This window comes from Oncorhynchus keta, chromosome 17 (assembly GCF_023373465.1).
Source record: "Oncorhynchus keta strain PuntledgeMale-10-30-2019 chromosome 17, Oket_V2, whole genome shotgun sequence".
Lineage (NCBI taxonomy): Eukaryota > Metazoa > Chordata > Actinopteri > Salmoniformes > Salmonidae > Oncorhynchus > Oncorhynchus keta.
Window position 1 is genome coordinate 52,749,758 of NC_068437.1, and position 12,755 is coordinate 52,762,512.

Genomic DNA, 12,755 nt, shown 5'->3' on the forward strand with positions numbered 1-12,755 from the left:
CCCTGGGCATGTGGATGATACGAGGTAAGACCACTACATCCAGACTGTCCTCTGTCAAAGTGTTTTCTTTACACTGTACTTTCGAGCTGCTCATTTTGAATATAGGTTTTGTATGACTTTTCCTGGGTCATGTTCATTAAGGCACACCGTAGTAAAGCGTTTTGCAATGAAAAACAAACAAGTTTTTTTTTTTTTTTTTGGACACTTTCAGAATCAGACATACTTTGTTTTGAACTTTTATTCAGTGCCATTTTATTCTGTTTGGTGCCTACTGACCACTGCCTCGGTCTCATTAACTGGTGTTAATTTCCTCTGCGGATGCTTTCAGGCTCGGCTCCAGAGGTTTCGTTGATAGGCCTGCCAGGCACAGCTAGACTGGCAGAGAACAGCAAGGCTGGCACTGTGACCTACAGCTTCCAGGTGGCTTTGTCCCCAGGTGCCAGCTTGGCATCAGGATACTCAACTCTGACCCCCTCACCAACCAATTCACTGTGTCTATGATCAACACTAACAAAGCACAGGTGAGGCATTGCTCAATACTACCCTAGCAAGGCCTCATATGTACCAGATCATCAAATACTTTGAGCATTTCTTTCAGCCTGTCTGGAGAGCTATTTGGATGAGTTTTGTACTTTTGAGACTTATTTAAAAATGATTTCAAATGATATTTAAAACCCAGGTCTGATACAGCCCCTCCCAGAAGAAACGCCATGTCTTGCAAATTAAGAGTGAAGGTGGATGACTTCATGATACATTTTCCGTTCTGAATACAGGTGACAGTAACAGGTACCACCAACCTGGATTTTGAGACGTCACCCAACAGCTTTGTCCTTCAAATCCTCGCTGTGGACAGTACGAAGGACCTGGCTCTCCAGAGACTCACAGTGATCCTAACTGATGTCAACGAACCCCCTGTATTCCTATATGAAGGTTGTGTGTGTGTGTGTGTGTGTGTGTGTGTGTGTGTGTGTGTGTGTGTGTGTGTGTGTGTGTGTGTGTGTGTGTGTGTGTGTGTGTGTGTGTGTGTGTGTGTGTGTGTGTGTGTGTGTGTGTGTGTGTGTGAGAGAGAGAGAGATATGGTTATTATGACTTACACAGCCCATTTTAACCTCCTGTGTGTTCCTGTATCCTCTCAAGAGTCTGTCCTGTATGTTCTGGAGAAATCCCCACCAGGACAGATCTACAGGCCAACAGTCTCTGATCCGGAGAACCAGCCTGTGACTGTATGACTTCCTCTCTCTCTCACATACCAGGTGTTGGGTAAATTTCAATTCAGTTATGAAGTAAATTGAAATTCACCGTATCGAAGTTTAATTTACTGTGCAACCCTGACACATATACTGTCTGTTTATTAGTTGAAATATCTGACTTACATGTTGTTGTGTATTTTAGTTTACACTCACCCCGTCAAACACAGAGTTTCGTATTGACGTTGGCTCAGGATTCCTGACTACAACTAAACAGTTCAACTACCTGACTGACCCCAGAAGGTAGAGATGTGTCTCCTGCACACAGACATCACATTATAATATTTTATACCAGAGGATTGGGTACTGTGCCGTTGAAAATGTCTCTCCACCGATGTCGCTAACAGCATACCACAGCATTATGTCAGTGTGTAGTGATGTCTTGTAAACGTTACATTCTAATTCTTCTGTGTCGTGCATTCTGTGTCGTGCATTCTGTGTCGTGCATTCTGTGTCGTGCATTCTGTGCCGTGCATTCTGTGTCGTGCATTCTGTGTCGTGCATTCTGTGTCGTGCATTCTGTGCCGTGCATTCTGTGTCGTGCATTCTGTGCCGTGCATTCTGTGTCGTGCATTCCGTGTCCTACATTCTGTGTCCTACATTCTGTGTCGTGCATTCTGTGTCGTGCATTCTGTGCCGTGCATTCTGTGTCGTGCATTCTGTGCCGTGCATTCTGTGTCGTGCATTCTGTGCCGTGCATTCTGTGTCGTGCATTCTGTGCCGTGCATTCTGTGCCGTGCATTCTGTGTCGTGCATTCCGTGTCCTGCATTCTGTGTCCTGCATTCTGTGTCCTGCATTCTGTGTCCTGCATTCTGTGTCCTGCATTCTGTCTCCTGCATTCTGTGTCCTGCATTCTGTGTCCTGCATTCTGTGTCCTGCATTCTGTCTCCTGCAGCTATGCCTTCAACCTGACAGTGAGTAATGGAAACAACAGCGTATCCAGAACACTGGTCATCAACATCGTCAACAGGAACGATGATAAACCTCAGTTCCCTAAAGTCAGTAATTACTGTTGATTACTTTAGTAACACTTTACTTTAGAAAATACTCATACACATCGTTTATAAAAGTGAATTTGTTTATAGTTTAAAAAAATCTGTCATAAACGGTTGTAATTAGCACACTGGTTGAAATTGTGCTTTACTCATTTAGCTGTTTTGATTTCTGTATGATCATACCCATTGTTGTTGTTGTTGTTGTTGTTTAGCTGTATATCTGTGTGTGTTTTATGTCCTATGCAGTACAATCACAGACTTCACAGTCTCTGAGGAGCTGAGTCCAGGGTTTATCGTGACCAGCATCACAGCAGTGGTGCCCGATGACTCCTTGTACGTCATCTACAGCATCGGCACCAACAACTACCTGGCTATACACAGATGTGAGTTCACTGCTCAGTCATACTCTACATGCTTACCGTACTTCAACAAAATATCGATAATTGACCATAACTAAAAAAGGAATTTGTTCTGCGATCAATTAGTGAAGATTGTAATTTTCAGTTTTAATGTGGACATACAGAGTCCAGCTTCACAACCTGATTTTTTTTTTAAACAATCAACATGATTTAGATTTTTTTTAAATGCTCACTGTGTATGTGTGTGTGTGTGTGTGTGTGTGTGTGTGTGTGTGTGTGTGTGTGTGTGTGTGCGCACCCCCACCATCACCCTGACCAACACCATCACCCTGACCAACACCATCACCCTGACCAACACCATCACCCTGACCAACACCATCACTCTGACCAACACCATCACTCTGACCAACACCATCACTCTGACCATCACCATCACTCTGACCAACACCGTCACTCTGACCAACACCGTCACTCTGACCAACACCGTCACCCTGACCAACACCGTCACCCTGACCAACACCATCACTCTGACCAACACCATCACTCTGACCAACACCGTCACTCTGACCAACACCGTCACTCTGACCAACACCATCACTCTGACCAACACCGTCACTCTGACCAACACCGTCACTCTGACCAACACCATCACTCTGACCAACACCATCACTCTGACCAACACCATCACTCTGACCAACACCATCACTCTGACCAACACCATCACTCTGACCAACACCATCACTCTGACCAACACCGTCACTCTGACCAACACCATCACTCTGACCAACACCATCACTCTGACCAACACCATCACTCTGACCAACACCATCACCCTGACCAACACCATCACTCTGACCAACACCATCACCCTGACCAACACCATCCCTCTGACCAACACCATCACTCTGACCAACACCATCACCTGACCAACACCATCACCCTGACCAACACCATCACTCTGACCAACACCATCACTCTGACCAACACCATCACCCTGACCAACACCATCACCCTGACCATCACCGTCACGGACTACACCACACCTATACCAACTACACCACACCACACCTATACCAACTACACCACACCTATACCAACTACACTACACCACACCTATACCAACTACACCACACCTATACCAACTACACTACACCTATACCAACTACACTACAACAATACCAACTACACTACACCACACCTATACCAACTACACTACACCACACCTATACCAACTACACTACACCACACCTATACCAACTATACTACACCACACCTATACCAACTACACTACACCACACCTATACCAACTACACTACACCACACCTATACCAACTACATGGCCGTGGGGAAATCGTTACATGGCCGTGGGGGGATCGTTACATGGCCGTGGGGGGATCGTTACATGGCCGTGGGGGGATCGTTACATGGCCGTGGGGGGATCGTTACATGGCCGTGGGGGGATCGTTACATGGCCGTGGGGGGATCGTTACATGGCCGTGGGGGATTTTCTTTTTCTGTCACATGGCCGTGGGGGATCGTTAATGGCCGTGGGGGGGGATCAGTCTACATGGCCGTGGGGGATCGTTACATGGCCGTGGGGGGATCGTTACATGGCCGTGGGGGGATCGTTACATGGCCGTGGGGAAATCGTTACATTGTTGATAACAGAAATGTATATTTCATGTATTACTAATGATGTATTTTCTTTTTTCTGTCACATAGGATCCCAGAACCAACACCTCCAAAGAGGGAAATATTAATGGTAAGAGTCTAGCTACAGTCTACCTACAGTCTGGCTACAGTCTGGCTACAGTCTACCTACAGTCTGGCTACAGTCTAGCTACAGTCTGGCTACAGTCTACCTACAGTCTGGCTACAGTCTACCTACAGTCTGGCTACAGTCTACCTACAGTCTGGCTACAGTCTACCTACAGTCTGGCTACAGTCTGGCTACAGTCTACCTACAGTCTGGCTACAGTCTGGCTACAGTCTGGCTACAGTCTGGCTACAGTCTGGCTACAGTCTACCTACAGTCTGGCTACAGTCTGGCTACAGTCTACCTACAGTCTGGCTACAGTCTACCTACAGTCTGGCTACAGTCTACCTACAGTCTGGCTACAGTCTGGCTACAGTCTACCTACAGTCTGGCTACAGTCTACCTACAGTCTGGCTACAGTCTACCTACAGTCTGGCTACAGTCTGGCTACAGTCTACCTACAGTCTGGCTACAGTCTACCTACAGTCTGGCTACAGTCTGGCTACAGTCTGGCTACAGTCTGGCTACAGTCTACCTACAGTCTACCTACAGTCTGGCTACAGTCTACCTACAGTCTGGCTACAGTCTACCTACAGTCTGGCTACAGTCTGGCTACAGTCTACCTACAGTCTGGCTACAGTCTAGCTACAGTCTACCTACAGTCTGGCTACAGTCTACCTACAGTCTGGCTACAGTCTACCTACAGTCTACCTACAGTCTGGCTACAGTCTGGCTACAGTCTGGCTACAGTCTACCTACAGTCTGGCTACAGTCTACAGTCTACACAGTCTGGCTACAGTCTACCTACAGTCTGGCTACAGTCTACCTACAGTCTAGCTACAGTCTGGCTACAGTCTACCTACAGTCTACCTACAGTCTGGCTACAGTCTACCTACAGTCTACCTACAGTCTACCTACAGTCTGGCTACAGTCTACCTACAGTCTGGCTACAGTCTGGCTACAGTCTACCTACAGTCTGGCTACAGTCTGGCTACAGTCTACCTAAAGTCTGGCTATAGTCTGGCTACAGTCTACCTACAGTCTGACTACAGTCTACCTACAGTCAGGCTACAGTCTGGCTACAGTCTACCTACAGTCTGGCTACAGTCTACCTACAGTCTACCTACAGTCTGGCTACAGTCTGGCTACAGTCTACATACAGTCTGGCTACAGTCTGGCTACAGTCTACCTACAGTCTACCTACAGTCTACCTACAGTCTACCTACAGTCTACCTACAGTCTGGCTACAGTCTACCTACAGTCTGGCTACAGTCTGGCTACAGTCTACCTACAGTCTGGCTACAGTCTGGCTACAGTCTACCTACAGTCTGGCTACAGTCTGGCTACAGTCTACCTACAGTCTGGCTACAGTCTACCTACAGTCTACCTACAGTCTACCTACAGTCTGGCTACAGTCTGGCTACAGTTTACCTACAGTCTACCTACAGTTTACCTACAGTCTGGCTACAGTTTACCTACAGTCTACCTACAGTCTACCTACAGTCTGTTAAAGTGCCACTGTGTTCTAGGACCTCTATTCAATTGTTGGTGACTGTCCTCTCTATATACACGCTCTCTCTATTCCAGGAAGTGATCAAGATCAACACTGTATTTGATGGAGAGGAAGTTGATCCTGGTAAGTTTCTCTCATTTCCTGTTATCTGTTCTGAGATGATATAAAAACCTAATTCTGACCTTTAGCATTTTTTTAAATATATATATATATATATATATTTTTTTTTTCAGTCACAGGGAGGGTGTACGAGTACAACAGTAAGTCTGGAGCCAGACGCTGGAAGGACGTCACCACTGTGTCTGAGTCTGTCCCTATGATACAGCCAGAGAGCAGCAGCATGGTCATTCTGCCCAATCACAGGCTAGGAGTGGGAGGGCTAGCACTGGCCAATCAAAAATGAGGAGTGAGGGAGTAGGCAGGGCCACAGAGGATAGAGGATCTCCCTGGTCCAGTCAGAGCAGACAAACGTCTGGGCAGTCTGCAAGGTCTGCTCGGTTTGCTCTTTCAGAAGGAGGCGTAAAGTTAGATATGGTACCCATGACAACTAGGGGAAGGCCCAACATGTCTGAAGTCTGATTCCTCACTGACATATAATACATTACTTGTGTGTTTAGAAATCTTTCAAATCATTATTATAGTCAAGCATAGGATTTTTGTGTTGGGAAAAATGTTTAGCCTTTACAGCAGTTGTGTAAATGTTTGTGAAGATAACGTACGTGCAGAGATACTCAAAGACCGGTCCTCCACAGGCCATCAACTAACAGTTGGGCACTACAGTCAGACCCTTCATCATTGGTCAGGCCCTTTTCACACATGGAAGTTCTCAGCAGTCATACGAATGACACAGTTGTCCGTCAGATACTCCTGGGAAGAGAAGCATCCGTGATCATTTAATCATTTAATCGCAGGGATTAGACAAGCAAACAACACCTTCCACATTGCAGCCGGCTTTGAAGTCGAGTCAAGACTGACTGATCTACAAATAAATCACCTTGTATCATAAATATCTACTCAATATTTTGTATTTTATTTTTTAGATTAAGGCAGTCACAATTTACCCATAATACATCACGCTTTTGAAGCAGTTTAACCACCCTGTGACTGAGTACTGGGTTGCTGTGTGTGGTAGAGGGGAGATAGCCTGGCCCCAGATTTGTTTGTGCTGTCAGTAAATGACCATATGAGTTGATAAAACAGCACAAACAAATCTGGAACCAGGCTAGAGGACAGAGCAAAACATGTTCACGTGGTTTAATTTATAGGCTGTTGAAATTGAACATTTATCAAATGTTATGTGTTTTGAGAGAAGTGATTTGACTAAATTCAACACACAGCCGGTCTCCTTACTACTGTAACCAGCTTGATGTGGCTCTATTATAGCCTAAAAAGGAATTGAATCGGGGTCCAGTCTCGATTATCTTAAATATTCACAAGAATACACCAAAGACGTCACAGACTTCATCAAGGCAATTCATTGTCTGGGATTGTCCTGAGAGAGATACAATAATAATATCTAATACATTCAGTATTGTACATGAAAGAATATTCCAAGTGACCAAATATTCCAAGTGGCCAAAGATTCCGAGTGACCAAAGATTCCGAGTGACCAAAGATTCCGAGTGACCAAAGATTCCGAGTGACCAAAGATTCCGAGTGACCAAAGATTCCAAGTGACCAAAGATTCCAAGATTCCAAGTGACCAAAGATTCTAAGTGACCAAAGCATATTACATGTCAGTGGATGGACAGAAAGCAACATTGTGATTAAAAAGCTAAAGGTTGAAGGAAACAGATACAGTAATAGAATAATAACTGTTTACAGACACAAAACAAAATGTTAATGTGACAAGAGCAACTCAGAGGAAGTAAAAAAAATATTTAAAAAAGTTTGTCCCTGCAAGGGCACCATACCACCTCTCCTCTGCGGGCACTGTTGCTGATGAGGGCATCAGTGGATGGCGAAGAGGGGCTCATATAAGGTCTGTGCTCAATCCCTAGGCTCTGGTGCAGAGCAGTCTGTCCATGTCGTGCCATAGGGTCTCTTTATCGGGGACCCAGGTGTTGCCCACCCACAGAACCACGTTCAGGGAACCACAGATCTGAGAGAGAGAGAGAGAGGACTGTTAGGCTTTTTCTCAATTTCTTAGAAATCTGTCCTCTCCTTGGCTCTGCCTCCATCTGCACTGACCCGGAAAAGATTGACATGTGAAAAAATTATGGTGGAAGCTCATCATTAGGCTGGTTTTCACTCAATCAGTTTCTTTTTTTAGATCAGTGGGGAAATAGTGAGAAGAAAAAAAACATGGACTGAGAAAAGACATTATCTCACCACAGACATGTTGAGACCATTCCCTGTCCTCTGCACTGTGCCAGGGTACACTCTGTAGAACCCTGGCCCATGACGACGCACTCTTCAACCACAGGATGGCAAAGAGCACGATCACCACAATGTTCTGCCAGAATGGAAGGAAGGAGACACACACACACAAGGAGAGGCTGGGGGACGACAACATGTGAGAGTCAGGGTCCCTCTAGTGGCCTGGAGCCAGCCCTGGTCTGCTGTTTGTGTGTCTTAATGAATAAATACTCAGAAAGCTTAACCATCAGCTGACCATGCAGTAGCCTGATTCCAATATGTATTACCAGTGTGACAACTATATGCACACAATGACTAGTACTATCTAGTGTGGTTGACTCACCTACCTTAGTAAAATGCACTGACTATAAGTCTGTACAGTCCCCATATGGTACAGTCCCCATACGGTACAGTCCCCATACGGTACAGTCCCCATACGGTACAGTACAGTCCCCATACGGTACATTAAATGTTACAGTACAGTCCCCATACGGTACATTAAATGTTACAGTACAGTCCCCATACGGTACAGTTACAGTCCCCATACGGTACAGTAGTCTCCATACGGTAGTCTCCATACGGTACGGTGGTCCCCATATGGTACGGTCCAGTCCCCATACGGTACAGTTACAGTACAGTCCTCATACGGTACGGTAGTCTCCATACGGTAGTCTCCATACGGTACGGTAGTCCCCATATGGTACGGTCCAGTCCCCATACGGTACAGTTACAGTACAGTCCTCATACGGTACAGTCCCCACACGGTACAGTAGTCTCCATACGGTACATGAAGGCCATGATGGTGATGCTCACAATGAACTCAGCTGAGAAGGCAAAGGCCCCCAATCAGGTGAGTCTCTGGTATAGTACGATTACACCAGTAGCACCTTAACCAGGGGGGGAACAGGACAGGTGGGATAGAATAGACGTCCTCAAAGGGCTATTCAAATGCACAATCATTACTGGAAAACTAAAACATGAAATACATTAGAGGGCATTAACAGTATTGTTCAAACAAGCCTACAGCAGGTTGAGACTAAGCATTTACCAAAGGATGTTGGTCTAAACCCATTAACCTGATGAGCTTGGTCCCAGATCTGTTTATGCAGTCTTTCCAGCTCCTCTTTATTGTGCAAGTTGGCAAGACAGCACACACTATGGTGAGGCTACTAGCTACCCTCTGTCAGGGATATTAATATAACACACAGACAGGCTACTAGCTACCCTCTGTCAGGGATATTAATATAACACACAGACAGGCTACTAGCTACCCTCTGTCAGGGATATTAATATAACACCCAGATAGGCTAGTTGCTACCCTCTGTCAGGGATATTAATATAACACCCAGATAGGCTAGTTGCTACAATCTGTCAGGGACATTACTAGAACAGACAGACAGGCTACTAGCTACCCTCTGTCAGGGATATTAATATAACACACAGACAGGCTACTAGCTACCCTCTGTCAGGGATATTAATATAACACACAGACAGGCTACTAGCTACCCTCTGTCAGGGATATTAATATAACACACAGACAGGCTACTAGCTACCCTCTGTCAGGGATATTAATATAACACCCAGACAGGCTACTAGCTACCCTCTGTCAGGGATATTAATATAACACACAGACAGGCTACTAGCTACCCTCTGTCAGGGATATTAATATAACACCCAGATAGGCTAGTTGCTACCCTCTGTCAGGGATATTAATATAACACACAGACAGGCTACTAGCTACCCTCTGTCAGGGATATTAATATAACACACAGACAGGCTACTAGCTACCCTCTGTCAGGGATATTAATATAACACCCAGATAGGCTAGTTGATACCCTCTGTCAGGGATATTAATATAACACCCAGATAGGCTACTAGCTACCCTCTGTCAGGGATATTAATATAACACCCAGATAGGCTAGTTGATACCCTCTGTCAGGGATATTAATATAACACACAGACAGGCTACTAGCTACCCTCTGTCAGGGATATTAATATAACACCCAGATAGGCTAGTTGATACCCTCTGTCAGGGATATTAATATAACACACAGACAGGCTACTAGCTACCCTCTGTCAGGGATATTAATATAACACACAGACAGGCTACTAGCTACCCTCTGTCAGGGATATTAATATAACACCCAGATAGGCTAGTTGATACCCTCTGTCAGGGATATTAATATAACACCCAGATAGGCTAGTTGATACCCTCTGTCAGGGACATTACTAGAACATATGTAACGGATGTGAAACGGCTAGCTTAGTTAGCGGTGGTGCGCACTAAATAGCGTTTCAATCTGTGACGTCACTTGCTCTGAGACCTTGAAGTAGTAGTTCCCCTTGCTCTGCAAGGGCCGCGGAGCGATGGGTAACAATGCTTCGAGGGTGACTGTTGTTGACGTGTGCCCGGGTATGGGCGAGGGGACATACAGACAGGTTACTAGCTACCCTCTCTGTCAGGGACATTACTAGAACATACAGACAGGCTACTAGCTACCCTCTGTCAGGGACATTACTAGAACATACAGACAGGCTACTAGCTACCCTCTGTCAGGGACATTACTAGAACATACAGACAGGCTACTAGCTACCCTCTGTCAGGGACATTACTAGAACATACAGACAGGCTACTGTTGGATCCTGTATTTTACATTATAGCCATTACCATATATATGATTGAATATTATCTGCTGTTGGCTTGTGTGGATGTATGTATGTGTTATGCAACATAGCTGACTTGAAACATTGTTAAAAGTATCAGGGCCATGGGACTTTCTCATGATGGAAAAATACAGAGAAGCATGAAGACAGTAACTGTTCAAATGAGTTGGGAGGGGGGCACATTCAGAGCGGGGTGTTGCGAGAACAAGCGGTCTTTTGTTAGATAACAGGAGCCAGGTGCGAGATAACGGTATGGAGCATGAGAGCCTGGATGTTCTTCACAAGCAAGTTACATCTATCAACAGAAGCGCCAAGAGGCGGGGACCCGCCTGAGCGCCTGCAATAGGCTGAGCAAGTTTAAACCACGCCCAGTCTCTACTGTGATAGGCCAACAGACAGGTTGAAACTGTCTATCACAGTATAAAGAATACTGTTTCCATACATCCTGTCAGTTCTCTGTTCTGCCCTGCGTGGTATTACAGTGAGCCCGTATATAAGTTGCGTTTGCCATTTATTACTTAGCTAATAAAAAATACATAGTATAAAATCGGTGACTCATTGTTATATTTATCCTGATACCAGATTTTGAATTTACGCAACACTACTAGCTACCCAGGGACATTACTAGAACATACAGATAGCTTTATCCCTTCGGGTATATAACCTTCGATCAAAGTTTCTCTTGTTTTCTCCCCGCAAGAAATGGACACACTATTTCTTCCACAGTAACGTCAGCCACTACAGCTCCCAAAAGCCGTGGTTAAAACTTAAATTCAGATGACAAAACGTGAAAAACTCGGTTTGCTATTCAGTCAATATGATCGATAATAACAAATAAAATATTCTAAAGATTCCAAGAATTTGATGAAGAAAATCGGTTCTTTAATTTAACAAGTGCAAAATCTACTCGATGTTGGGGCATCATTACCCTTCCCGCTGCTAGACCGAAACAAAGACGCTACCTGCCAGCGCTAGTCAGTGTTGACCAACTCCTCAGTAAGAAAAGCAGCTATTGGCTGTCTTTTTATTTATTTTTTGGCTGTCCTAAAAGTCCCTGAATGACGTCATCTCATAATTTGCATAATTGGCCATGTGCATGTTATTGTGATGGACTCTGTAGGAGAGGAATAACGTCGTGAGAGAGACAAAACGTGAGTTTAAAAAAACACCCTAAATATGTTTAGAACTACAAATTAACTTTCTTCTTTCGATTCTTTTTTTTTTTTTTTTTTTTATGTCACAATTCCAACCCTCCTCCTTTATCCGGGCTTGGGACCGGCAGAGTTACTTAGTTTTATTTATTTATTTCTTAATTTTGTTTGGTTTTTAACCTTATGGTCCACTTAGGAGCCTACAAGTCACAGTAAAACATGAACATTTTTAACCATAACTTTTTAAACTTTTTTTTTGTATACAATCTACATTAACAATCTAAATGGACCAAAAAGAGACAATAGAAAAATCTGTCAATGGCTATGTGAGAAAATGATGGTAACTAGTCTGGCCCTAGTTCAGGTTTAAATTATTATTATTATTTTTTAATGTAAGCCAGGGCGGGATCAGCCAGCGGCGGCTTTCCACATGCGCGATTCATTTGCAGTCTGGACGCGGAGGGGTGAACATCTCCTGCTTTGACTGCAGCTGGGAGGGACTGCTGTGCGAGGACTGGGCCGCCTGTGAGGGCTTTGGGATGGGGCCCACGGCAGTGTAATGGGAAACAGCACGTTAGTTGTGTCGGGCTTAACGGTATTGATGGCTGTCGATGGCAAAATCCCTTGCATCACATTTTCATACTGGGGAGACCTGACGTTCGCGATCTCCCCCTATCTGCAAGCCGGGCCAATCACAACACACCTTATTGT

At 44.9% G+C, this 12,755-nt stretch overlaps 1 long non-coding RNA gene and 1 pseudogene across 2 annotated transcripts in view; both read left to right on the top strand.

Annotated features, from left to right (window-relative positions):
- The window catches only part of LOC118374845 (endoplasmin-like), a 77,592-nt pseudogene that overhangs the window by 9,744 nt on the left and 55,093 nt on the right, over nucleotides 1-12,755 (top strand). The window lies entirely within an intron of this gene.
- Nucleotides 1,392-6,827, top strand: LOC127908351 (uncharacterized). The gene is made up of 6 exons (XR_008066993.1): nucleotides 1,392-1,490; nucleotides 2,144-2,246; nucleotides 2,490-2,626; nucleotides 4,325-4,364; nucleotides 5,946-5,994; nucleotides 6,105-6,827. It is a non-coding gene; the product is annotated as an uncharacterized LOC127908351 (long non-coding RNA).